The sequence below is a fragment of the Chiloscyllium plagiosum genome, unplaced genomic scaffold (genome assembly GCF_037043375.1).
Source record: "Chiloscyllium plagiosum isolate Xiang-an unplaced genomic scaffold, Cpla_swu_hap1 HiC_scaffold_38, whole genome shotgun sequence".
In the NCBI taxonomy this organism is placed as follows: domain Eukaryota; kingdom Metazoa; phylum Chordata; class Chondrichthyes; order Orectolobiformes; family Hemiscylliidae; genus Chiloscyllium; species Chiloscyllium plagiosum.
Window position 1 is genome coordinate 57337113 of NW_028270176.1, and position 22723 is coordinate 57359835.

The window sequence follows — 22723 nt, forward strand, 5'->3', positions numbered from 1 at the left end:
TTTTGCATCAGTGTTTACTGTGAAGAAGTACATCGGAGATATAGAATGTGGGGAAATAAATGGTGACATCTTGGAAAATGTCCATATTACAGAGGAGGAAGAGGTGCTCAATGAGTGGCTAAGGAGCTGGTGCAGGGGAAAAGGATTCACGTTTTTTGGATCGTTGTGATCTCCTCTGGAGTAGAGTTGACTTGCGTAAGAAGGATGGATTGTACCTGAATTGGAAGGTGTCTAATGTGTAGGCAGGGAGACTTGCTGGTGATACTCGGGAGGCATTAAACCAGTGAGGAAGTGGGTGTAAACCCAAGAAGATAGTGAGGAAAGAGATATGTCTGAGGCTGGTACAGTTCAGAAATCAAATAGTCAAGGCAGGCAAGGGCAAGGCACAGAATGAAGTCGGACTGAGCAGTTGCACTGTATTTACTTCAATGCAAGAGACCTGACAGGGAAGGCATATGAGCTCAAGGTATGGTTTTGCACATGGCACTGGGATATTATAGCAATTACAGAGGCATCACTCAGGGATGGATAGGACTGGCAGCTTAATGTTCCAGGGTATAGATGCTATAAGAAGAATAGAAAGGGGGACAAGAGAGGAGGGGGAGTAGCATTTTTGATTCGGGATAGCATTATGTTTTTGCTTAGGGAGGATATTCCTGGGAGTACGCCCAGTGAAGTTATTTAGGTGGAACTGGGAAATAAGTAAGGGATAATCACCTTATTGGGGTTTTCTGCATGAATTTCGTCCGGGTGCTCTGGTTTCCTCCCACAGTCCAAAGATGTGCAGGTTGGGTGGATTGTCCAGGCTGAATTGCCCACAGTGTTGAGGGATGTGCAGGTTGGGTGGATTATCCAGGCTGAATTGCCCATAATGTTCAGGGATGTGTAGGTTGGCTGGCCCTGGGAAATGCAATGTTATAGGGGGAGGTTAGGAGGCTCTCCTGGTCAGTATCAATGTGATGGGCTGAATGACCTGCTTCCACACTGTTGGGAGTCTCTGATAATTCTACAAGTTTTAAAATAGTTACAGAAAATAATATACCAGATCTAAGAGTTAAGGTTCTGAATTGGACAAAGGCCAATTTTGATGGCCCAAGGCAAGAACTTTCATCCGCCCCCTCAAGCCTGCTCTGCCATTCAACAAGATCAGGGCTGATCTTCTCATGGCCTCCGCTCCAACTTCCTGATCTCTCACCATAACCCTTAATTCTTTTCCTGTTCACAAATCTACCTTTTGCCTTAAAGGCATTCAAGTTGATAATGTCAAATGGTACACTCGGCAGGGAATTCCACAGATTCACAACCCTTTAGCTGAAGAAGCGTCTCCTGAACTCAGTCCTAAATCTGCTCCCCCTTATTTTGAGATAATGCTCTGTAGTTTGACCCGCCCCAGTGGAAATAGCCTCTATCTTATCTACTCCCTTCATAATTTTATTGTTTCCTATCCAACTTCCCATTCTTCTAAATTACAATGACTATAGAACCAGTTTTCTCAATCTCTCCACATACCCCAATCCTCTCAACTCCCAACTCAAACTAGTGAACCTCCTCTGTACTCCCTCCAGTGCCAATACATCCTTCTTGAAGTAAGGAGACCAAACCTGTACACAGGACTCCAGGTGTGCCTCCCCAGCCCCCTGTACAGCTGCAGCATAACCATCCCTCTAGCAATGAAGGACAATATTCCCTTCACTGCCTTAATTACCTGCTGCACCTGCAAACCAATTTCCTGTGATTCATGCACAAAGACACCCAGCTCCCTCTGTACAGCAGCATGGTGCACATTTTCACCATTTCATCATCCAGTTTGCTGTTAGTCCGACCAAAATGGATGGCCTCACATCCCAACATTGAACTCCATCTGCCAGATCCTTACCCATTCGCGTAACTGATCTGTATCCCTATGCAGACTGACAGTGGCCTCTGCACACATTGTTCTACCTCATCTTTGTATCAAATGTGAACTCTGACACCGTACACTTGGTCCTCAACTCCAAAACATTTGTGTAAGTTGTAAACAGTTGTAGTGCCAACACTGATCCAAACTCACATTTATCCCCGTTCTTTACTTTTTGTTGGTTAACCGATCCCGTATCAATGATAATACATTACCCACAATGCTGTGCATCTTTACCTTATTCAGCAGCCTTTTATGTGGCAACTTATCGAATGCCTTCTGGAAATCCAAGTGCACCACATCCACCGCGTCTCCCTTGTCCAACGCACTCGTCGTATCCTCAAATAATTCCAGTAAATGCATTAAACATGACCTGCCTTTCATGAATCCATGCTGTGTCTGCTCAATGAGAGTGTTCAGCAGGAGAAGATAAAAGGTAGGGAGGAGGGACCTCCCTACCTTTTATCTTCTCCTGCTGAACACTCTGCTCATTCCTGAAGAAGGGCCTGTGCCCGAAACGTCGAATCTCCTGTTCCCTGGATGCTGCCTGACCTGCTGTGCTGTTCCAGCAATAAAGTTTCAACTTTGATCTCCAGCATCTGCAGACCTCACTTTCTCCTGCTCAATGAGACAGTTTCTACCCAGATATCTCACCACTACTTCCTTGAGGTTCAAGCATTTTCTCCACAACAGAAGTTAAGCTAACATTTTGTAAAATAGTGGCACCACATTTGAGCTTCCATTCTGTCAGAACCATCCCAGAATCCAACACATTTTAGTGAATTATCACAAGATCTATTTGTTATTGACCCCCCCCCTCCTTTCCCTCCCCACCATCTCTTTCATTCCATCAGAACCAGGAGACCCATCTACCTTTAGGCTGTTATCTTTCCCAGCATTACCTCTTTACTGAGAATGATTGCTTCTGTATCCTCATCTGCCATTGCCTCCATAGGCCTGCGACAATGAGAGTACATAGACAGTATGTTCCTGTTAAGGCCAAGGCTGGTAGGTGTAAAGACTGCTGCCTGGTCAAGAAAATGAAGGAGGCATATGTCAGGTACAGACAGCTGTGTTTGTGTGAATCCCTAGAGGAGTGTAGGGGCAGTAGGAGGTAAACCATGAGGGTGAAAAGGGGACATGAGATAGCTTTAGGAAATAGGTTTAAGGAGAATCCAAAGTGATTGTACAAATACACTAAGGACAAACGAGTAACCAGGCAGAGAATAGGTACCCGCAAAAATCATCAAGGCTGTCTGTGGAACCGCAGGAGATCAGAGAGATTCTGTATGAGTGGAGAGGTTTTACAAACAAAATGTGCACATCGGAAAACACAAATTTGAACGTTTCAGTCTCGTGTTTTCAGTAAACGGGGAATTGCCTCAGTGTGGCTGCAGACATGAGTGCGCGCCGCCATCTTTATTTGGGGCAAGAATTCAATGGACACGTGCGGAGCCGCCAGCTTTGTAGGGGGCAAGGTGCAGCCAGGCGCATGTGCAGCCTTTCTCTGGTACAGAGTCATTGGGCAGGATTTACACAGAGCACATTCAAACTCAGAGAAATGGATGTTTATTTCTGGATTTGTTTCGTCATTCATTTAAATGATTTGGTATCGTAAATGAGTTTGCAGGTCATACAAAATTGGAGGTATTGTGGATAATGAAGAAGGTTACCTCAGATTACAATGAGATATTGATCAGATGGGGTTTAATTTAGATAAATGTGAGGTGCTGCGTTTTGAAAAAGCAAATCAGGGCAGGACTTATACACTGAATGGCAAGGCCCTGGAGATGTTTGCGGAACAAAGAGACCTTGGATTGCAGATTCATAGTCCTTGCATGTCAAGTTGCAGGTAGATAGGATGATGAAGAAGGTGTTCAGTATATTTTCCATTATTGGTTAGAGCATTGAGTATAGGATGTGGGAGGTCATGTTGCTGTACAGGATATTCGTTAGGCCACTTTTGGAATATTGTGTGCAGTTCTGGCCTGCCTCCTATCAGAAGGGTGCTGTGAAACTTGAAAGGTTTCAAAAAAGACTTACATGGATGTTGTTAGGGTTGGAGGATTTGAGCTGTAGGGTGAGGCATAAAAGGCTGGGGCTGTTTTCCCTGGAGTGCCATAGGCTGAGCCGTGATATTATGGAGGTTTATACAATCATGAGGGGCATGAATAGAGTAAATGAACAAGGTGGTTCCCCTGGAGTGGTGGTGTCCAGATGTAGAGGGCATTGCTTTAGGGTGAACGGATAAAGTTTCAAAGGGGCCTAAAGGACAACTCTTTCATGCAGTGGGTGGAAAGAGCTGCCAGAGGAAGTGGTGGAGGCTAGTACAATTAAAACATGTTAAATGCATCTAAATAGACACATGATATGATTAGGAAGCATTTACAGGGATATGGGCCAAGTGCTGGCAAATGGGAATAGATTAGGTTTGGATACTGGTTTCCATGGGATGAGTTTGACCGAAGGGTCTGTGTCGGTGCTATACATCTCTATGACTGTGGGATCATAACAGCTTACACTGTTCTGCTTCATCTCTGGGCTCCCTCATGACCACTTTGTCAATATCTAGCTTCCTTAATCTAGAACAATGGGTGTATTATTGGTCTGTTTAGTATATTTTACTATTACTTTTACAGACATTTTTGTAAGTTAATTTTTCACTGCTGCCCAGCCCCAGACCATGTGCTGCGTATTAATTTTTTTCTGGAAAATCTTTGACAGTCAAGAATTCTTTTTTCCAATAAGCAAGTGCATTTTCCTTCCATTTCTAACTATCAAATTCTGCACCATTTACATTCCCTGTAATCCGTTTTGCACTCCCTGAAACATCAACTGTGTTTCTCCTTCCACAGACACCAGTGATTAATGCCAAAGCCCTGTTGCCTGGGGACTTTCTTGTACAGCTGCAGTTTGTGTAGTGAAGGTGCTCCCACAATGTGGTTGGGTAAGACACATTACAGAGTATTCATTACAGCAACAGTGATGATTTGAAGGTAATGTCCAAATCAAGAACAGTTTGTAGTTTCATTATCCTGCTTATAATTTCACAAAAATATTATTGGGAACTTTAGACATAAGGCCAGAGAAGGATGATATTAGGTCAGCTGACCAAAACCATTGCCAAACAAGCAAGTTTTGAGGAATGTCTTAAAAGGGGAAAGCAGACCTGTGAGGTTTTAGCTGCGAATTTTAGACCTTGTTGCTTTGACAACTGTAAAAGCAGCCACACAGGTGAAGTAATGAATTAGCAGGTCATCAAGACTCTTGAACAGAATGAGTTGTCGAGGTCTCAAAGGGTGTGAGATGCAGCGAGCTAGGGATGATCACAACCAGGAATTAAATCAAGGGTGAGAGTTTTAAACTGAGGGATGTGGGACTGAGGGATGTGGGGCTGATGCTGGCAGGTGAGACTAGATTGGGTTGGGGTATCTGGTCGGCATGGATAGGTTGGATTGAAGGATCTGTTTCCATGCTGTACATCGCTGTGGCTCTATGTTGTTGATTATGAATAGGAGCCTTTTGATGGATCAACACGTTTTGGTACGAGGGAGCACTTGGGCAGCAGAGATTTAGGGTTTTTCTTGAGATTACAGGGAGGTTGAATGTGGGAAACTGGCCAGGAGTATGAAGTCTGGAGATAACACAAGATGGATGAGTGTATATGAGCTGAGACAAGAGTGGAATCAGCTAGAGTTAGTGATCTTGTAGTGGGACTGGGCAGTCACCCTCACCTCACCTCTGGGATTCAGCTGGTTGTAAGGTTGTGAATCAGGGCGGTAACACAATCGGGAGCTGAGTGGCCCTGGTGGAGCCTAAAATGAGTGTCGCTCAGCTGGCTGTTCTGAGCAGCTGCTGTTTGATAGCCCTGTTAATGACATCTTCCATCACTTTACTGCTGATCGAGTGTGGATTGATAGAGGGAAATTGGCTGGGTTGGATTGCCCTGTGTTTTTGTGTTGAACATGCCTGGGCAATGTTCCACATTGTCGGTAGATGTCGGTGCTGGAGCGGTACTTGGCTTGGTGGGTGGCAAGTTCTGGAGCACAAGCCATCAGTATTATTGCCAGAATATTGACAGGGCCCATAGCCTTTGCACTACTTAACCATTTCTTGATGTTATTCAAACTGAATCGATCTGGCTTAAAACACCTCTGTGATGTTAGAAACCACTGGAGAAGGCTGAGATGGATCATCTCACTTTACACTTCTGGCTGCAGATTGCTGCAAATGCTGTCACCTTGTCTGGTGCATGGGTGTGTGAGGCCCCTCCATCAGTAAAGGTGGGGATATCTGTGATGCTTCCTCCAGTGAGTTGTTTAATTGTCCACCACCGTTCACAACTGGGTGTGGCAGAACTGCAGAGCTCCGATCTGATCCATTGGATGTGGGATCACTTAGCTCTGTTGCTTGCTGCTGATGCTGTTTGATATGCAGGTAGTTCTGTTTGATAGCTTCACCAGGTTGGCACTTCAGTTTTAAGTCTGCCTGGTGCTGCTCATGGCATGCCCTCCTTTCCTGTCCATTGTGATGGGTGAGACCGGGATTTACAAACCCATGAGATTACAGATTGCGCTGGAGTAAAGTTCTGCTGCTGTTGATGTCCCACAGTGTCTCAGAGATACCCGGTTTGAGATCCTACATCTGTTCAAAGTCTGTCCCCATTAGAACGGTGATAGTGTCACTCAACACAATGGAGGTTTTTCTCAACTTTAAGGCAAGACTTTGTCTCCAAAGGAAATGTGTGATGGTCGCTCGTACTGATACTGTCATGGACAGATGTATCTGCAGCTGGTCAATTCATAACAATGAGATCAAGTATGTTTTTCCCTCTTGTTGGTTCCCTCACCACCCGCTGCAGACTCAGTTGAGCAGCTATGTCCTTTAGGACCTGGCCAGCTCAGTCAGTAATTCTGTTGCAGAGCTAGTCTCGATTGTGGACATTGAAATCCTGTACCCAGAGTACGTTTGCCACCATTTTATTGCCTGAGTGCTTCCTCCAAATGTTGTTCAACATGAAGGAGAAGTGATTCATCAGCCAAGGGAGGACGGTACGTGGTAATCAGCAGGAGCCATGAGACCTCCTGGTCTCCGGAGTCAATGTTGTGTACTCCTGGGGCAAATCCTCCCTGTCTGTACACCACTGTGCCACCACCTCTGCCTGGTCTGTCCTGCCGGTGGGACAGGACATATCCAGAGATTTCAGGAGAAAGTGAAGACTGCAGATGCTGGAGATCAGAGTCAAGAGACTGGTGCTGGAAAAGCACAGCAGGTCAGGCTGATGAAGGGCTGAGGCTCCAAACGTCGATTCTCCTGTTCCTCGGATGCTGCCTGACCTGTTGTGTTTTTCCAGCACCACAATCTCGATATCTAGATATGGTGATGGTGGTGTCCGGTCATTGTTTGTAAGGGATGATTCCGTGAGTATGACTATGTCAGGCTGTTCCTTGACTAGTCTGTGAGACAGCTCTGCACATTTTGGCATCAAAAACCATATGTTAGTGAGGAGGACGTTGCACCATCGAGAGGGCTGAATCTGTGGTTGTATTAAATGGTGCCTTCTTAGATGCCGAGTGGTCCATACAGTTTCATTCCTGTATTGAGACTTTGCAGTGATTAATACATTGAGTAGCTGGCTGGGCTGCTGTCAGGTTGGCAGGATTTTTTTCGCCATTGACAATGGTTTCATGGAGATCAGGAGATTCTTAATACGTTGTTTTTTTTCTTGAATTCAGATTCCACCATCTGCCAAGATGGGATTCGAACCAAGACTTCAGTCGTTTGTTTTAATAATCTGGATAAAAGCTACATCAGGTTTGTTCACTCATTTTAAATATCACTAACCCTGGTTTTGTTTCTTTGTAAAACACTGTCCATCATCCTGTCTCCTCCATCCTCCCCTCGAACAACAAGTGAGGAGCACATGGAGTTTCTCTGTCACTAAGACTGAGATAATCCAATCTGCTGCTTCTCTCCCTCCCACTAGCCCACTGAGCCAAACTGCTTCACGTGGTGTTCCTGGTTTTTATCCTAAACCTACATCGTTCTCCAGTCTCTTGTCAAGCCTTATCAGAGCTCACCTTGACCCTTTACCCTAATCTCGCTAAACTCACTTTCCAACTCTCTTTCCTCCGCTGCCGCCTCATCACTCCCCTTCGCCAATTCATAGATATTGTTCCTTGTTCTGTCTGTTGGTCTTTTCTGGTTATGTCCTTCTCTCCCATTCTGTGAAAAACTAATATTTGACCTCACTGTTGTTGGAAAATCCTGCTCCATCTCCACTCTCCCTTTCCTTTCTGTATTACTTGCATTTGGTGTCCCTCAACGATTAGATTAGATTAGATTAGATTACTTACAGTGTGGAAACAGGCCCTTCGGCCCAACAAGTCCACACCGACCCACCGAAGCGTAACCCACCCAGACCCATTCCCCTATATTTACCCCTTCATCTAACACTACGGGCAATTTAGCATGGCCAATTTGCCTAACCTGCACATTTTTTGGATTGTGGGAGGAAACCGGAGCACCCGGAGGAAACCCACGCAGACACGGGGAGAACGATCTATCCTTGGTCTCTCCTGTATCTCACGTACATAGTGCCAGGAGGTGATATCGTCCAAAAACACTGTGTTAGGTTTGACATGTACACTGACGATGCCCAGCTCTCCCTCCCCATCATCCCTCTCCATTACTCCACTGTTACTCAGTTACCAAACTGCTTATCACATTCCCACTACTCGATTAGCTGCAATTTCCTCCATTGAAACATTGTCACGGTTAAACCATTGCCTTACCTTTACCTTTCTGCTGAGCCCCTCCCTCCCCCTGGGAACTCTCTGAGACAGAACGACACTCTTCACAATATTGCTGTTATATCTGACCCCAATGTGAACTTCTGATCAGACATCCACACAATCACAACACCAGGAATTCCAATCTCTTAAACGTTGCTTTTCTCCACCTCACCCCAGCTCCATTGCTACTGAAACCCCTTACCCGTGTCTGTGTCACCTTAACCTTGAATCCAAAGCAGAACCCTTGATTCTGTGACTCAGAATCTGGTTTCAGACTCCCTCTCAGTATTTACCCTCAGACACACCCTCTCAGTATTTATCCTGTCAAACCCCTGAAGAATCCCATCTGTCTTAATGAGATCACCCCTCTTTCTCCAAAATCCAGTGAATAGAGTCCCAACCTTTTCAGCCTTTATTTAAAAGATAATTCCTCCAAACCAGGGATCATCTCATTGAATCTTCCCTGAAATGCCTCCAATAAAGTGACACATTTCCTGATCTCAAAGGACCAAAACTGCTCTCATTACTGCAGATATGGTGGTCTCACCAGCACTTCCACACGTTACTCTCAGGTATATACTCCAAACTCTAGTACTGAGAACCTTTGAAAGAAAACATTCCATTCCCCTTCCTGGTTCCCTGTTGTAACTTTGTGGTTGCTTTCTGTGTTTTCTGAACAATTACCCCTGGTCCCTTTGTGGTGCAGCTTTCTACAGTTTCCACCATTTAAATAGTACTTTGTTCTTTTATTATCTCCTCCAAAATGAGCAACTTCCCATTTTCCCAAGTTACACCCCATCTGGCAACTTGTTACCCCCTTCTCCTGTGCATCTCTCTCTTTTCATAATCCTCTTAGACCTTTACAGTTATGCCTTTTCTAGGAGATAACCCCCCTTCCCATTCTTCCAAACATTTACTGAGAGCACTGGGCAGTGGGAAGCAGGCAGAGTTGCTATCTTTTTAGTGATTGCGAGGATCCTCATACCCATTGGTCAGGATGGAGACAACTTGCCCATCGTTAGGCATTAGCCTTTCACACCCATGTCTTATTGATGAGGCAGAGCGGCAGCACGGAATGAAAGAAAAGAAAATAATTCTTGATCCCCATATCTTACTGATGCTTTGATCATTTTCTCCAATGTGTCAAAGAACTGCTGTGTTCAGTCACATGAGATCTCAAGTTGGAATCTCCTAGAAACCCACAGATTTCCCTCTGAGTTGACTGCTGTTGTCCTCAAGGGTAAAATGGACAGTAATCCTGAGCCACGAGGAGGAGATGGTGAGAGTTTCTAACTTGAACTGAGAGTGACAGATTTTATAAACTTGTATTACAGGATATTATGGGTGGACATTCAGATGGTAATCTCAGTAAATGTTCTGCCAAACTCTGATTGAATTACTCAGTGCATTCGCATTGTGTGTGTGAGTATTGCGTTCCAGATCAATCCCATTTGCTGCTTAAAAATTCTCCTTTGAATCATCGCATTCTCTCAAAAGGTCTCCCCATACCTTCAATGTGTCATGTAATCCTTTTCTGATGACCTGATGAGTGTTTATGATTCAAATGTGTAATTTTTGTATAAGAATGTCTCAGAGAGGGAGCAGAATATTCTTAAAGGGGAGAATAACCATTTTGAGGGGAGGCTGTTGTTTATTGGTATCAATGACATAGGAATAGAAGAGTTCACATTGTTGGATCATTGGAATCTCTTGTGGGGTAGAATTGACCTCCATCAGAAGGATGGATTGTACCTGCAATGGAAAGGAAGAGTTGCTAGTGCTATTCAGGAGGCATTAAACAGTGAAGGAATGTGGGTAAACCGAAAGAGAAAGTGAGGAAAGAGCTAAGTCTGAGGCTGGGACAGTTCAGACGTCAAACAGTCAAGGCAGGCAAAGGCATGGCAGAGAACGAGGTAGGACTGAGCAGTTACACTGCATTTATTTCACCTGCCCGATAGGTCGGGCAGATGAGCTCAGGACATAGTTTTGAACATGGCACTGGGATATAATAGCAATTACAGTGGCATGACTCAGGGATGGATTGGACTAGCAGCTTAATGTTCCAGTATATAGATGCTATAGCAAAGATAGAAAGGGGGCAACAGAGTGGTATTTTTGATTAGGGATAACATTACAGCTAGGTATTCCTGGGAGTACATTGAGGCAGGTTATACAGGTGGAACTGAGAAATAAGAAAGGGATGATCTCCTTATTGGGATGGTACTATTGACCACCCCCACCTTCCCCAATAGTCAGCAGGGAGTTGAGAAGCAAATTTACTAAGAGATCACTTCTCTGTAAGAATAGTATGGTTGTGTACAAGACTTGACCTTCTTTGTTATTCATTCACAGGATGGGGGTGTCACTGGCTGGGCCCAAAGGGCAGTAAAGAGTCAACCACATTGCTGTGGGTCTGGAGTCACATGTAGGCCAGACCAGGTAAGGATGGCAGATTCCTTCCCTGAAGGATATTAGCGAATCTGATGAGATTTGTTTTCGTAATAATCAACAATGGATTCATGGTCTTTAATAGATTCTTAATTCCAAATTTTTATTGAATTCACATTCCACTGTCTGCCGTGACGGGATCCAAACCCCTGGGCCCCAGAACGTTATCTGGGTGTCTGGATTATCCATCTAGTGATAATCTCACTAGGCCATTTGGCAGGGTGAGTGACTGAGGTATCCGTGGGGCAGCACATCAGCACCAAAGATCCCATGGTCTCTGCGGAAGATAGAAAGGGCTGGGGAGGGAGATATATCCCTGGTGGTGGGGTCTGACTGTAGGTAGCGGACATAGCAGAGGTTAATGGTGATTAGTAGGTGGCAGGTGAGGACCGGGGGCTTATATTCTTATTGTGGTTGGAGGGGTGGGGGGGAAAGGTGGATGTACAGGAAGTGGAGGATATGCATTGGAGCGCATTGTTGATCAAGTGGGAGGGAAATGCGGTCCTTGAAAGAGGAAACCTTTCTGGGATGTCCTGGAGTGGAACTGCTTCTCCTGGGAGCAGATATGGCAGAGGCAGAGGAATTGGGAGTACAGAATCACGTATTTACAGGAATATACTCGAGGGTAATCAGGAGAGCAAAAAGGGGACTTGAAATATCTCTAGGAAATAGTTTAAGGAGAATCCAAAGAGATTTTACAAATACATTAAGGATAAAATAATAACCGGACAGAGAATAGGACCCCTTAAAGATCAACAAGGCCATCCATGGAACAACAGGAGGTGGGAGAATTATTATGCTATTCTATTCTAGAGAGTTTGGAGAAATAAATAGTGATAACTTGAAAAGTGTCTAGATTACAGAGGGGGAAGTACTGGATGTCTTAAACAGTAGCAAGGTGGATAAATCCCTGGGATCTGATCAGGTGTATCCCAGAAATTTGTGGAAAGCTAGGAAGGTGATGGCAGTGACCCTCCCTAAAGTATTTATATCATTGTTTGTGACAGGTGAGGTGCTGGAAGATGGGTGCCATTATTTTAAAAAGGTGGTAAGGAAAGGCTAGGGAACAAGAGAACAGTCCACCTAACATCAGTGGTAGGTAAGTTGTTGGAAGGGATTCTGAGGGACAGGATTTACATGTATTTGGAAAGACAAGGATTGATTAGGGATAGTTAACATGGCTTTGTGTGTGGGAAATTCTCTCTCTCTAACTTAATTGAGTTTTTTTGAAGATGTGAAAAAGATGATTGATGAAGGCAGACTGTGGACGTTGTCTATATGGTCAATGAACGATGTTCCACAAAGCAGACTGGTTAGCAAGGTTAGATAACAACATGAAATGTTGGGAGAATAAGCCATTTGGATACAAAACTGGCTTGAAGGTAGGAGGCAGAGGGTGGTGATGGAGGGTTGCTTTGCGGACTGGAGGCCTGTGAGCAGCAGTGTGCTGCAGGAATAGATATTGGGTCCTTAAATAAATGACTTGGATGTGAATATATGAGATATGGTCAGTGGGTTTACAGAAGACACCAAAATTGGAGGTGTAGTGGACAATGAAGAAGTGGACAAGTTCAGAATGCAACAGTATCTTGACCAGATGGGCCATTGGAGCGAGGAATGGCAGACTGGGTTCAATTTAGACAAATGTAAGCTGTTGGATTTTGGAAAGGCAAATCAGAGCAGGACTTGTACACTTAATGGGAAAGTCCTTGGGAATGTTGCTGAACATAGAGACCATGGAGTGCAGGTTCATTGTTCCTTGAAAGGAGAATCGCAGGTAGGCAGACTAGTGAAGGTGGGGTTTGGTATGCTTATATTTATTGGTCAATGCATTGAGTACAGAAGCTGGGATGTCAAATTGTGGTTGGACAGGACATTGATTAAGCCATTTCAGGAATTATGTTTTAAGTTCGAAATTCCCTGTTCTGGAAAGGATGTTGTGAATCTTGAAAGAGTTCAGACAAGATTTACAAAGACTTTGCTAGGGTTGGAGGATTTGGGCTACAGGGGGAGGCTGAATAGGCCAGGGTTAATTTCCCTGGAGAGTCAAAGACTGAGAGGTGACTTCATGGAGATTTATATAATCATGAAGGGCATGGATAAGGTGAACAGCCAGGGTCTTTTCCCCCCAGGTAGGTGGGTTCAAAACAAGATCACATGGGCTTAGGTTGAGAGGGCAAAGATTAAAAACGGATCTAAGGGGCAAAGTTTTCAAGCGGTGTATGTGTGGAATGAGCTGCCAGATGAAATAGTGGAAGGTGATACAGTTACAACATTTGAAAGGCATCCGATTAGGTACATGAATAGGAAGAGTTTCCAATGATACGGACCAATAGCTGGCAAATGGGGCTCCATTTGTTGAGGATTCCTATTTGGCATGGACAAATTGGACCAAAGGTCTGTTTCTGTGCTGTACATCTCTATGACACTAATAAATGAAAATAAGATGTGTTCCTCTTTTGTGGAGAGCTAGCAGAAGCACAGATAATTGTCCTTGGAGCTGAGAAGGTTAAGCAGTGATTTTGACCAGATGCAAATTTGTTTCTAGGATATCTAATCTGCAGAGAGAGTGGAATTGTTAACAATGTCACAATTTTAGTAACTATTTTCAGGTAATTGGCAAATAATGTGAACATAGAACCTAGAATAATTTGTTTCTAGGATATCTAATCTGCAGAGAGAGTGGAATTGTTAACAATGTCACAATTTTAGTAACTATTTTCAGGTAATTGGCAAATAATGTGAACATTATTTTATTCAGTAAATTCTGAGCATCTGGAACAGTCTGAATGGCAGCTGGACACAGACTCAGCAGTTATTCATAAACAGATTTGGAATTTTACTTTTTAAGGGAAGATTTGGGGGGGGCTATGGGCAAATGGGAAGGGAATTGGGACAGATTTGCAGCATCTCCAGAGGGAGAGTGTACATCCCAAATGGGCTGAATAGCCCCAACCCCTGTGCTCTGTGATACTGCCCCATTGAGTGTGAATATTGTAGCTCATCCCAGGGCAGAGAGAGGGAGGATCCCACCACTCACCTCACAATGGGCCCCGATGATTGATGTCAATGCAGGCCAATAGGGGGCAGAGGGCAGTACTGGAGGACCAGGCCGTACCAGTTTGTCCTCCAACCAATCGGAGTGAATGAGGGCATCCTCAATGCTGGAACTAAAGAAAGGCACATATCGTAGAGATTTGCGAAACTGGAGGACATGAGATAGGGAGCGTTCTGTGGCTGGTGATGAATTATATAAATAAGGAAGAGTTGTGAGGCTGGATGAAGTGACCGTGATCGGGAGAGTTGAGGATGGAGGAATTTAGAGTTAGTGAGGATTAGCGTCATAATGTTATACAGCAAGGAAACAGGCCCTGTGGTCCAACCAGTCCATGCCAACCATAATTCCAAACTGAACTAATTGTACTTGCCTCTGCTTAGTCCACATCCATCCAAATGTTTCCTATTTATGCACTAATCTGAATGTCTTTTAAATATTGTAATTGTATTCACAGCTACCACTTCCTCTGGAAGTTCATTTCACACGTATACATTTTTTAAAAAAATCCTAATGTCTTTTCTGAAACCTTTCTCATTTCTTCTCAAAATGAATGCACCCGAGTTTTGAATCCCCCTCTCCCCTGGCTTTTCACCTTATCTACACTCTTTCTGATTTTATAAACCTCTAATAAGGTCACCCCTCAACCTCGTGCACGCCAGTGAAAAAATTCCAGCCTATCCAGCCTCTCCTTAGAACACAATCCCTCCATTCATGGCAACATGCCGGTAAATCTCTCCTGAACCTGCTCCAATTTAATAATATCCTTCCTATAACAGCACAACCAGAACTGGATAGAGTATTCCAGAAGAGGCCTCTCCAATGTCCTGTACATCCTCAACATAACGTCCCAACTCCTGTACTCAAAGGTCTGAACAATGAAGGTAAGTGTGCTAAGCACCTTCTTAACCACCCTGTCTACATGTAACACAAACTTCAAAGACATGAACCCCTTGGTCTCTTTGTTCCCATATCACTACTCAAGGCCGTACTTTTATTGAGTGTAAGTCCTACCCTCGTTTGTTTTGTCAGGATGTTATATTTTGCATTTATTCCAATCCAAAAAATTTTTGAGTATAAAGGCAGTAGGAGTATAATTAAGAGGGAAATCAAGAGGCAAAAAAGGGACGTGAGATAGCTTTGGCAAATAGGATTAAGGATAATCCGAAGGGCTTTTTTAAATATATGAGGAACAAAAGGCTAACTAGGGAGAAAATAGAGACCCTCAAAGATCAGCAAGGCAGCCATTGTGTGGAGCTGCAGGCGATGGGCGAGTTAGGAAACAAGTATTTTGCATCAGTGTTTACTGTGAAGAAGTACATCGGAGATATAGAATGTGGGGAAATAAATGGTGACATCTTGAAAAATGTCCATATTACAGAGGAGGAGGAGGTGCTCAATGAGTGGCTAAGGAGCTGGTGCAGGGGAAAATGATTCACGTTTTTTGGATCGTTGTGATCTCCTCTGGAGTAGAGTTGACCTGCATAAGAAGGATGGATTGTACCTGAATTGGAAGGTGTCTAATGTCTAGGCAGGGAGACTTGCTGGTGATACTCGGGAGGCATTAAACCAGTGAGGGAGTGGGTGTAAACCCAAGAAGATAGTGAGGAAAGTGATATGTCTGAGGCTGGTACAGTTCAGAAATCAAATAGTCAAGGCAGGCAAGGGCAAGGCACAGAATGAAGTCGGACTGAGCAGTTGCACTGTATTTACTTCAATGCAAGAGACCTGACAGGGCAGGCAGATGAGCTCAAGGTATGGTTTTGAACATGGCACTGGGATATTATAGCAATTACAGAGGCATCACTCAGGGATGGATAGGCCTGGCAGCTGAATGTTCCAGGGTATAGATGCTATAGGAAGAATAGAAAGGGGGACGAGAGGGGAGGGGGAGTGGCAGTTTTGATTCGAGATAGCATTATGTTTTTTCTTAGGGAGGATATTCCTGGGAGTACGCCAGTGAAGTTATTTAGGTGGAACTGGGAAATAAGAAAGGGATGATCATCTTATTAGGGGTTTCTGCATGGATTTCATCTGGTTCCTCTGGTTTCCTCCCACAGTCCAAAGATGTGCAGGTTGGGTGGATTGTCCAGGCTGAATTGCCCATAATGTTCAGGGATGTGTACCTTTGGTAGCCCTGGGAAATGCAATGTTACAGCGGGAGGTTAAGAGGCTCTCAGGTCAGTATCAGTGTGATGGGCTGAATGACCTGTTTCCACACTGTTGTGATTCTCTGATAATTCTACTATTTTTAAAATAGTTTTAGAAAATAATATATCAGATCTAAACGTTAAGGATCTGAATTGGACAATGGCCAATTTTGATGGCACAAGGCAAGAACTTTCACCTGCCCCCTCAAGCCTGCTCTGCCATTCAACAAGATCAGGGCTGATCTTCTCATGGCCTCAGCTCCACATTCCTGCTCTCTCACCATAACCCTTAATTGTTTTCCTGTTCACAAATCTACATTTTGCCTTAAAGGCATGCAAGTTGATAACGTCAAATGCTGCACTCAGCAGGGAATTCCACAGATTCACAACCCTTTAGCTGAAGAAGCTCCTCCTGAGCTCAGTCCTCATTCTGATCCCCCTTATTTTGAGGTAATGCTCTGTTGTTTGACCTGCCCCCAGTGGAAATAGCCTCCCTGCTTCTATCTTACCTACTCCCGTCATAATTTTATTGTTTCCTATCCAAACTCCCATTCTTCTAAATTACAATGACAAGAGAACCAGTTTTCTCAATCTCTCCACATACGCCAACCCTCTCAACTCCCAACTCAAACTAGTGAACCTCCTCTGTACTCCCTCCAGTGCCAGTACATCCTTGCTAATGTAAGGGGACCAAACCTGTACACAGTACCCCAGGTGTGGCCTCACCAGCAGCATAACCATCCCTCTCGCATGGAAGGATAATATTCCCTTCACTGCCTTAATTACCTGCTGGAGCTGCAAACCAACTTCCTGTGATTCATGCACAAGGACACCCAGCTCCCTCCGCACAGCAGCCTGCTGCACGTTTTCACCATTTCATCATCCAGTTTGCTGTTCGTCCGACCAAAATGGATAACCTCACATTTCCGAACATTGAACTCCATCTGCCAGATCCTTACCCACTCACTTAACCGATCTGTATCCCTGTGCAGACTGACAGTGGCCTCTGCACACATTGCTTTACCTCATCTTCGTATCAAATGTGAACTCTGACACCGTACACTTGGTCCTCAACTCCAAAACATTTGTGTAAATTGCAAATAGTAGACAATTTCTACCCAGATATCTCGCCACTACTTCCTTGAGAGGTTCAAGCATTTTCCCCACTACAGAAGTTAAGCCATCGGATCCTTTTTGAAAAATAGTGGCACCACATTTGCAGCTTCCAGTCTGTCAAAACCATCCCAGAATCCAACAACTTTTAATGAATTATTACGAGTTGTACTTGCTATCCCACCCCCCGCCATCTTTTCTTTTAGTCCCTGGGATGCATTCCATCAGAGCCAGGAGACCCATCTACCTTTAGGCTGTTATCTTTCCCAACATTACCTCTTTACTGAGAATGATTGCTTCTCTGTCCTCATCTGCCATTGCCTCCATAGGCCTGCGACGATGAGAGTACATAGACAGTATTTTCCTGGTAAAGCCAAGGCTGATAGGTGTAGAGAATGCTGCCTGTCGAGAGAAATTGAGGGGCTGGTCAAGAAAATGAAGGAGGGATATGGCAGGTACAGACAGCTGTGTTTGTGTGAATCCCTAGAGGAGTATAGGGGCAGTAGGAGTATACTCGAGGTAAACCAGGAGGGCAAAAAGGGGACATGAGATAGCTTTTAGGAAATAGGTTTAAGGAGAATCCAAAGTGATTGTACAAATACTAAGGACAAACGAGTAACCAGGCAGAGAATAGGTACCCGCAAAAATCATCAAGACTGTCTGTGGAACCGCAGGAGGTGGGAGAGATTGTATATGAGATTCTTTTACTGAAAGTGGATGTGGCAGCTAGAGTGTTTGGAGAAATAAATAGTGATAACGTGATAAGTGTCTATATTACAGAGGAGGGGGTACTGGATGTCTTAAACGGTAGCAAGGTGGAATAATCCCTGGGACCTGCTCAGGTGTAACCCAGAACTTTGTGGGAATCTAGGGAAGTGTTTGCTGGACCCCTCGCTGAAATATTTATGTCATTGATAGTCACAGGTGAGGTGCTGGAAGCTGGGCACAATTATTTGAGAAAGGTAGGAAGGAAAGGCTAGGGAGCAATAGACCAGTGAGCCTAAAATCAGTGACAGAGAAGTTGTTGGATGTGATTCTCAGGGACATGATTTACATGTAATTGAAAAGGCAAGAAGTGATGAGGGAGAGCAGCATGGCTTTGTTCATGGAAGTCACTGACTTGGACTCCAGGAAGACACAAGGTTCTAGCAAGTTTGAGACTGTAGAATACAGGGAGGACTAGCTATTTAGATACAGAATTGTCTAGAAGGTCATAGAGATGTACAACATGGAAACAGATCCTTCAGTCCGTACCGTCCATGCCAACAACTTACCCAACCCAACAACTGTGTGAGAAATATGCTGTCAGGATGGGTGCTGGGTCCACTGCTTTTTGTCATGTATATCAATGATTTCTATGTGAATATATGAGGTATGGTTAGGATGTTTACACTAGACACCAAAATTGGAGATGTAATGGACAGTGAAGAAGGTTACCTCAGTACAATGGGACTTCAATCAAATGGGCTAAGGAGGGGCAGATGGGTTTAATTTAGATAAATATGAGGTTCTGCATTTTGGAAAAGCAAATCAGACCAGGGCTTGTACACTTAATGAGGAGGTCCTGGGGAGTGTTGCTGAACAAAGAGACCTTGGAATGCAGGTTCACACTTCCTTGAAAGTGGAATCTTAGGTAGGCTAGTGAACGTGTTGTGTATTGAGTATAGGAGTTGCGACATTATTTTGGGGCTGTACAGGGCATTGATTCAGCTACTTCTCGAATTCTGCTTTCAGTCCTTGTCTCCCCGCTATAGGAATGATGTTGTGAAACTTGAAAGGATTCAGAAAAGATGCGCAAAGATGTTGCGAGGGTTGAGAGTTTGAGATATAGGGAGAGGCTGAATTGGCTGGGGCTGTTTTCCCTGGGGCATGGGATGCTGAGAGGTGACCTCAGTGGTTGATACACTCGTGAGGGAGATGGTTAGGGTGAACAGCCAGGGTCTTTTTCCCATGTTGGGTGTGTCCAAAACCAGAGAGCACAGGCTTAAGGTGTGAGGGAAAAGATTTAAAAGCGATGTGAGGGGCAATGTTTTCAAGCTGAACATGGTATGTGTATGGAATGAGCTGCCAGAGTAAGTGTGGATGCTGGTATAATTGCAACATTTCAAAGGCATCTGATTGGATATGTGATCAGGCAAGTTTGAGAAGGATATGAGCCAAGTCCTGGCAAATGGGATGAGATTAATTTAGGATATCTGGTGGACATGGACAAGTTGGATCAAGGGGTCAGTTTCTGTGCCGTACATTTCTATGACACTAAAAATTTAAAATTAAGATCGGTTTCTCTTTTCTGGAGAGTTAGCAGAAGGTCAGAAAATTCTCCTTGGAGCTGAGAAGGTTAAGCAGTGATTTCAATGAGGAGCAGAATTGTTTCCAGGAAATTTAGTTTACAGAGAGACAGCATGAGAAATTATTAACATTGTCACAATTTTTATGAACTACTTTTAGGTAACTGGCAAATAATGCAAAGTAAAAACGTGAAGATTATTTTACTCAGTAAGTTCTGAGCATCTGGAACAGTTTGATTGACAGCTGGATGCAGATTCAGTAGTTATTGTCAAAACAAATTTGCAATTTTCCTTTTTAAGGGAAGGATTTGGAGGGCTATGTCCAAATGGAAGGTGAGTTGGGACTGACTGGCACCATCTCCAGAGGGAGAGTGTACAGCCCCAATGGGCTGAATAGCCCCCAGCCCCTGTGCTCTGAGATACTGTCCCATTCACTGTGAATGATGAAGCTCATCACAGGGCAGAGCCATAGACATGTACAGCATGAAAACACACTCTTTGGCTAAACTGGTCTATGCCGACCAGATATCCCAACCTAATCTCGTCCCATTTGCCAACACTTGGCACATATCCCTTTACTCCCTTACTATTCATATACCCATCCAGATGCCAAATGGTATAATTGTACCAACCTCCTCCACTTCCCGAGAGAAGATTCCATCCACGCACCAACTCCACTGTGAAAGAAATTGCCCCTCAGATCTATTTTAAATCTTTCCCTTCTCATCTTAAACCTATGCCCTCTCGCTCTGGACTCCTCCATCCCAGGGAAGAGACCTTGTCTATTTATCCTACCCATGCCCCTCATGATTTAATAAACCTTTGAGGTCACCCCTCAGCCTCTGATGCACTTGGGAGGATCCCACCACTTATGTCACAATGGAGCCTGGCTGATTGACACAGCTTCAGACCAGTAGGACAGTTGACGTGATCCTCCAGCCAATGGGAGTGAATGAGGGGTGGGTCCAGCGGGCCAACACCTGACCATGAGCTTTGCAAGCGCAGTGTCACTGTGAGGGGGGAGGGGTCTCAATGAGTGTGAAGGGACTGGGAGAGAGATGGAGTTAGTGTGGACTGGGAGGGTTGATAAACACTGTTTCAGTCTGCTAGACCTGAAAGAAATACTTGGGGTAAATTAAAACCAAAAGAACTGCGGATGCTGTAAATCACACACGACAACCAGAAGGTACTGGAAAAGCTCCACAGATCTGACAGCATCTGTGAAGAGAAATCAGTTCGCATTTTGGATCCGGTGACGCTTCCTCAGGTACTGATATTACTGAGAAAAAACTATGCAGAAGGTAGAGGTTAAGGAGTAAATGATAGGTGGGGATAGAGTCCAAAGAGAGAGAGATCGGAGCAGTTGGACAAAGGAGTGGATATCAACCTGGCTGGGGGAGAGTAAATAGCTGTTTATGGGGACTGTTAGTGGTTATCCATAGGTAGTGTGTAATAGCAGGCTATGTAATACCAAGGCCTGGTATGTGAGGTAGGGGGCAAAGAAACTAGAACGTGGGAGAGTTCAGGACCTAAAAGTATTGAATTCGATGTTGAAGCCAGAGGATTGCAGGGTCCCCGAGTGGGAGATGAGTTGTTGTTCTTCCAGCTTGTGTTAAAGTGTGGCACTGGAAAAACACAGCAATTCAGGCAGCATCCAAAGAGCAGGAGAATCGACATATTGGGCATGTCAGCACTTCATCAGAAATGGGGGAGTGGGGGAAGCGGGCTGAGAGATAAATAGGGAGGGGTGTGTGGGGTTGGGGGGAAGGGAGCTAGGAAGAGACTATGTAGATGGGGTAGTAAAAACAATGACTGCAGATGCTGGAAACCGGATTCTGGATTAGTGGTGCTGGAAGAGCACAGCAGTTCAGGCAGCATCCAAGGAGCTTTGAAATCGGCGTTTCGGGCAAAAGCCCTTCCTGATGAAGGTTTTTTGCCCGAAACGTCGATTTCAAAGCTCCTTGGATGCTGCCTGAACTGCTGTGCTCTTCCAGCACCACTAATCCAGTAGATGGGGTAGTGGTGAGAGGGTGGAATGGATAATTGGGAAGGATGATGGACAGGTGGGACAATTCAAAAGGCCAGTGCCGAGTTGGAGGGTTGAATCTGTGAGAAGGTGGGGGAGAGGAGATGAGGAAACCTTGATGCCGTGTGGTTGAAAGGTCCCAAGGTGGAAGATGAGGTGTTTTTCCTCCAGGCGTCAGGTGGCTCGGGTTTGGGGGTGGATGACACCCAGGAATTGCATGTCCTTGGCAGCGTGGCGGCAGAGGGGGGTAGCTGAAGTGGTTGGCCACAGGGCGGTGGGGTTGGTTGGTGCATGTTCCCTGAAATGTTCCACAAGTTGGCATCCTGACTCCCCACTGTAGAGGAGACCGCATCGAGAGCAAAGGACACAAAAGGTGAGGTGTTTGGATGTGCAGGAAAATCTCGGTTGGATGTGGGAGGGGTGGGGAGGGAAATATATCTCTGGTGGTGAGGTCTGATTGTAGTTGGTGGAAATGGCAGACGATGATGCATTGTATCTGGGTGGAAGGTGAGGACTAGGGGGATTCCATCCTTGTTGCAGTTGGAGGTGTGGGTGCCAAGGGCAGTTGTGTGGGAAGTGGAGGAGATACATGGGAGGGGAAATTGCAGTCCTTGAAATCGGAGGCCATTTGGTATGTTCTGAAGTGTTCTGCCAGCTTGCATCAAGCTTCACTGGAACACCGCAGTAAGCATGAGACAGAGATGTTGGCCTGGGAACAGTCTTGTGTGTTAAAGTGGGGGGCAACTGGATGCTCCGGGTCTTTTTTGCATCAGAACGTAGATCATCAGCCGCCATTTCCACCACCACTACTGAGATGCTACCAGGTTCCTGCCTCCTCCATTAACAGCTTTCCGCCCTCCCAGCCGGATCGTTATCCACACTTTTGTCTTTCCAAATGTTCCAGTCTCTCTTTGGGCTCTGTCCCCACCTATTATTTACTCTTTAACCCCTA

At 44.8% G+C, this 22723-nt stretch overlaps 1 long non-coding RNA gene across 1 annotated transcript in view; it reads left to right on the top strand.

Annotated features, from left to right (window-relative positions):
- Positions 1 to 22723, top strand: part of LOC148139522 (uncharacterized) — a 43866-nt gene that overhangs the window by 11188 nt on the left and 9955 nt on the right. The window contains exons 5-8 of the long non-coding RNA XR_015753631.1: positions 4753 to 4844; positions 7633 to 7711; positions 11044 to 11130; positions 14974 to 15078. This is a non-coding gene — a long non-coding RNA (uncharacterized LOC148139522). The remainder of the gene's footprint in view (positions 1 to 4752; positions 4845 to 7632; positions 7712 to 11043; positions 11131 to 14973; positions 15079 to 22723) is intronic.